Here is a 5,653-nt window from a genome sequence, read left to right on the forward strand (position 1 = left end):
CTGTTCTGGATGATCCGCAGCCTTGAAGAAGGGGCTGTTACGCTCCCAGCTGCACTTCCACCTCTCAGTGGAACACACCGAAGTCTCAACATTTGGACAAGGAGCTCTGCCTAGCAGCTCCTGAAGAGGCGGCTGGAAAGCAGACCAGGAGCATCCCCAACCCTGGCAGTGCGCCCTTGCGCGGGTCATTAATTTGCGAGAACCTCCTTGGCAGAGCTGTGGGGAGGATTAAGCGCGGTACTGGGTCCCAAGTGTGGCCTCACTAACTTACTACTGGGACGATTTGGGAGGGTGGCCCCCGCGGTCGCTCCACGCCAGGAACCCGTTAGCCGGGAGGCGGCGGCAGCAGCGGCGAGAACTCGCGTCCGCGTCCCCGCGGGCGCGCGCGAGCAGCTGGAAGACTACCCTGGGCACGCGGAACTCCGCCACAGCAGCCTGAGACCGAGCGCAGCGCCCTTTCCCCTGATTGGGCGGGACCGGCCGGGGGCGGGCGGCGGACAAAAGAGAAGGCAGAGACGGGTTAAGCCTGGGAAGAAGGCGGAGCCTTGTCAGAGAGGGAGGCGGTTTTTGGCTCCCAGGGGTAGCCCTGCCCCCTTGCCGCGTTTCGGGCCGGGGCTGGCGGCGCTGAACAGTCGGGGGCAGTTATTACGCCGTCTAGTCATCCCAGCAACCGGTGACGCGGCCCGCATGAGGCCGACCACTGGCCAGCCGGGGAGAGCGGGCCTGGAGCGGGACTCCCTACCCCGAGGCGCCTCCCAGCTCCCCCCACTCGGCGGCCGCGCGCTCCGCCAGCCCCTTCCTCCCTTCAACGCCCTAGTCCCGAAGTCCGGGAGGCGGGGGTCGGCGAGCCAGCTGAGTGGGAACCGCATGGCGTACAAGGAGCCAGTCGGCGACCGGTGAGGGGACTGAGGGCTGGGAGGGCAGGGTTGGCGCGGGGCAGCGATCCCCAACTGTCGCCCGTCTTCTCCCCTCCGCTCCTGGCGGCTAGCGTCTGCAGCTGTCGGGAGCGCCGCCCCGGCGACAAGTGACGCGGAGGCACGGCGGAACGTGCGATTGGTCGGTTCACGCTCGCGGCCGCCGGGCGGCCTGCTCCTCCCGGGCCTTGCCCTCTGCCTGTCCTCCCCCGGCTTCCCCCGGTGACCTTCGGGGCCGGCGGCCCCACGACGCAGACATCGCCAGGCTAAGACGGCTTAAAAAGGGCAGTGTCAGGCTCCGTGGCGTTAATCGCCCCCGACCGCTCACTACGTTTTTGGTGTGCTGGCGCCAAGGGCGAGGAGCTGGGGTGGGACCGCGGGTGGGAAGTTGCGCCCAAGGAGAATCTGCCTAGCAACTCGTGACGACAGTTGACTGAGGCGCCCGGGATTGGCTGCGCTGCGACCTACTCAGGTGTGCGCCCTTTCCCGTTCAGTACCAGGTAACAAGCCTTAAACCGAGTAACCAGGCTCCCTGATTACTCCGAGAGCTCCCGGGGTGTGGCGTGGGGCTACAGAATACCCACGCTGCTCTAATCATGTGAAGAAGGGTTCTTTGGGGGTCGGGGAAGGACTTAAAAAATTTGCAGAACGTTTAGGATCCTTAAGGTAGAGGTAGGAGTCAGACCCTGTATTCGGGATCCCTCTTCAGAGGAACTGTCCTGAAGAGGGTAAAACCTAAAGACTCAGCAACCACAGTTCTCAGACTTACACATATTCTAACCTTCTTTTCATATGAAACGTCGTAATAGCTTCCTTTACTGAGTTTTCCCAGGCAGGAGTGCCAGATACCTGACGTCCCCTGTCCAAGGTCACACAGCTAGTAATGGAAGAACCAGAATTTGGACACTTGCCTCCGTGCTTCCCGTGCGGATGTTACCGTTCCATTTCAATAAACCAAAGCAGAGTATTTGCAGTATATGCAGTAGATAGAGCTATGGAGGATAAGATGACTGGAGAGAGGCCTCCTCCAGCAACCTAACATTTGAAAGAATTGTATTCCAGATTAATACATTTTTTAAAAAGCATTGAGTGCCCTCTATGTGCCCAACGTCTTGCTAGGCCCAGGGAAGGTGCAAAGCACCATGTGTTGTCCCTTCCCACATCCCAGTTCTGGGGTGCTCTGCCCCCTTTGGGTTGCAGTTTTGCCCACGTGTCAAAGGAACATAGAGAATAAACTATCCTACTACATTATGTTCTCTCCCTGCCAACATCCCTATCTTCTCCACACTTCCCAGTTCACAGGAAAATCTTTGTGAAGGCGAAACTTCCAAAAGAGTGTACTTGGATCATGATCAGGCTTGGGCATCTGGGATGGAAAGCAGCTGTCATTCCTATTTCCAGCAGTTCTTTACACATGCCAGCCTAGCTCTGAAGCTCAAACGGGCAACTTCTTTTGAAGTACTGGATCTTGTTTCTGTTAGGTCAAGAGTAGCCATTCTGGTGTTCTAGATTCCACACTCCATCCTTACCTAGAAAAGGGGCTGAAGCCTTCCTAGAATGGATGGGACTACTATTCCCTGTTACTTTCATTGATTATTCAGAATAAAGCCAAGTAAGGGGATGGGGCTGTGGGGTGGGAAGGTGCTCAGCAGAGCTTCTCTGAGGAGGGGGTTACTGGAGCAGAGCCCGGAAAGAAGAGGGGAAGGGACTTTACAGGTGGAACTATAAATGGAAAGGCCCCAAAGTAGGCAATTAATTTGAATAATACATTTCATTTAACGCAATATATCCAAAATACTACCATTTCAACATATAATCAACATTAAACATTATTAATGAGATGTTTTGCGTTCTTTTTTTCATACTAAATCTTTGAAATTAGGAGTGTATTTGACCCTTCCAGCATACCTCAGTTTGGACCAGCCACATGTCAAGTGCTCAGTCACGTATGACTCAGGGCCACTGTCATGCACAGTGCATCTGGGACAGCCCTCAGCCCCACTCCTGCACCACTTTTACCCAGCTCTGGCTTCACGATGGAGGAATTGCACGATGATCACTTGTCTCTTCATCCTGCCCCAGAAGTACTGGCCTGGCAGAACAGATAACCAGGGAAGAAAATCTTTGTACTAACTGAAGGACACAACTCAGAAGAAAAAGAACTAAACTGCTCTCATGTTAGATTGTTAGTTAATGTACTAAATCCTGATCAATTACCATACTCTTGATCTGTAATATGTTAGATATGGTTAGATGTGGTATGAAATACCTGCAATCTCTTTATTAAGAAACAAAAATAAAGTGATATATAAAACTCAGAAGTTTATTTTTAATCAATTATGAATGTTAATTTTTCATTAGCTTATCTTACTTAGTACCTGTTTTTAATTACATATATAGTATTTGTAAATATTTGTAAGTATTAAATGCTTGAAAAGTACTATTTTTTTCTAAAATATTTTAAAGTATTGAATGATTAAGACTTTTCACCAGCTCACACATAATTACCTCCTTCCCTCTTTCCAAGCCCTCCTGTACTTATTTTTTTTTTTCCTCCTGTACTTACTTTTTTACTTAAAATGAACTTGGTAGTATAACAACTTGAAAACTCTCAATTGGGAAAGTGGTTAGGATAGTCTAGAAATTATTCCTTTTTTTTTTTTTTACAGTAATATTTTATTATTTTTTTTCTTTCAGATTTCCTCCCAGGCATAGACCCCTATGCTTCCAGGGCAAACTCCAGCATGGGGTGAGGTGCAGAAGAGAGACTTGAGGGGTGTACTCTGGCACTCAGTTACCAAACCTGCCCCCTAGATCAGGGTCTGTCTCACCACATCTGTAATGGGGAGAAATTGTATCTTTGCTTATATGCCATTTACGTATGCATGTTTGTGTTTGTGCATTTGTCTCACCTTCCTTGGGCCTGTGCCCTGGGAGGCAGGGGGTGGGTTCCCAGAAACCTGGCCTGAGAGGTGCCATGGTCCCTGGAGTCCCTCACGTGAGGTGGAACCCTGACCAGCATGTGCATTGCTCTTTGGCATTTGGATCAAACATTGAGTCCTGAGGGAAGGTTTGACTCACATGAGAGCAAACATTCTTTTGAACTGACAACCCAGAATAGACAGCCCAAGTATCTGGGCTGAAAGTTCCCTCTGGAAGAACTGAGAGATTCTCTCTAAAGACTGCTTTCAGGTCTGCAGAGGGGCTCCTGCCCCTGCTTGCAGCTTTTGCTTAAACTCATTCTCTGTGAATGAGATGTCTGAGATTTAAAATACTGAAGACCAAAAAAAAAAAAAAAAAGGAGAAAGTGTGTGGGAGAGGAGTGTGATAGATGAAACAGAATAGCAAAATGTAGATAGATGCTAAAGGTGAGGGACTGATTTGTGATATTATTCTTTAGTTTTTCATATTTGAAAATGTCCATTAAAACAATACCCTCCTCCAGAAAATAGTCCCCTCTTCTTTCTCTCCCTGCCTCTGTCCCCTTTGCTCAATGTAAATTCATGTTTTCCCTCTCATTTCATCCCTGCAGGGTACAGAACATTCTGCTCCAAAGGCATGAGAAGAGAACATCCTGTATTGGCCACTCCTGCCCAGTGTGGAAAGGAGCAAAACTCCAGAGCCCACCCCTGAAGGTTTGTGGCTTTCAATGCTATTTTTCAATGGATCCCATTTATGGGGTGTTTTAACCAGAGCTCTGGGTATTTATGATGTTTCCATCTACCAATAAGAAAACTATTGCTGACCATTTTGTTTGCTCCCTCTCCCTGACCTGTTGAGTGACACAGCCTATAACTCTTAGCAACTATATCTAATCTCCACTGAATTTAGCTGGGACCAGTCCATTAGCCTTGAGGAGAGTAGTCAGTGATGAGGCCCACGGGAGGTTCTATACAGAAAGGCTGATCCTGCTCCCAGACCGCTACCTGGACCAACTTGTCAAGAGGATTCAGGGATAACATTTGAGATAAAGAGGATAGCAGATCAGATCCCATTTCCATAAAGGGGCTTCTCTACTACTCTGGGTTCTCAGATTCCTGGAGATAGGGCAATGAGAAAAGTCTGCAAAATATTTGCAAAGAACTTGGATGACCTGAGAATTAGGAAGGAATGCTTCTTCCTTCTCCACAGGTTTCCTGAAAATGTGAAAAGCACTTCTAGAATAATGCCATTAACTTTTAATATTATTCTTTGTGGATTGTTCATGTTCCTTTTTGTCCCCTTCCTGGGTCCTGAATTGCTTTCTCAAGGCTAGGCCAGGGAACTTTGAGGCTGTGTACTGGTGCGGAGTGATTATCAGGTACTGTCCAAAGCCAAGGTGCAATACTTTGGGGTCTCTTAGATAACCCTCCCTTGCCCAGGCCCCAGCCCTTTCTGAGACTTTTGCCCAGACTGCTGCTTCTGTTCAGGTTTATGCTTCATCCCATTGCCCTCCTTGTCCTTCCAGCTCAGATCTGGCTGGGTTCACGTTGCTGACTTAGGAAACCAGGGCCTCAGAGGAAGGTGTTGATGTGGTTTAGGCCCCGGGGGCCTTCTCATTGCCCATCCCTCCTGGGTGTTGCCTAGTGCATCTCCAGGCCAAGACCTCTGCTCTAAGGACAGAAAACAGGCTGGGTACTCCTCATCCCCTGCCAAGCAGAGTTTTGGAAGCAAACTCCCTCTCTGAATCCCTCCTGCCCTTCCTGGTGGCACGAGGACCACCCCCCCCCCCCCCCCCCCCCCCCCCCCCCTCCCCCCAT

The 5,653-nt window shown here is 50.1% G+C and overlaps 1 protein-coding gene across 1 annotated transcript in view; it reads left to right on the forward strand.

The window, feature by feature from the left end:
* The first annotated feature begins 3,574 nt into the window (after positions 1 to 3,574).
* The window catches only part of ZNF672 (zinc finger protein 672), a 4,956-nt gene continuing 2,877 nt past the window's right edge, over positions 3,575 to 5,653 (forward strand). Inside the window, exons 1-2 of the mRNA XM_021690925.2 lie at positions 3,575 to 3,734; positions 4,447 to 4,549. The gene's annotated coding sequence lies outside the window, so the exon portion shown is untranslated. The remainder of the gene's footprint in view (positions 3,735 to 4,446; positions 4,550 to 5,653) is intronic.

The sequence above is a fragment of the Neomonachus schauinslandi genome, chromosome 7, assembly GCF_002201575.2.
Source record: "Neomonachus schauinslandi chromosome 7, ASM220157v2, whole genome shotgun sequence".
In the NCBI taxonomy this organism is placed as follows: Eukaryota; Metazoa; Chordata; class Mammalia; order Carnivora; family Phocidae; genus Neomonachus; species Neomonachus schauinslandi.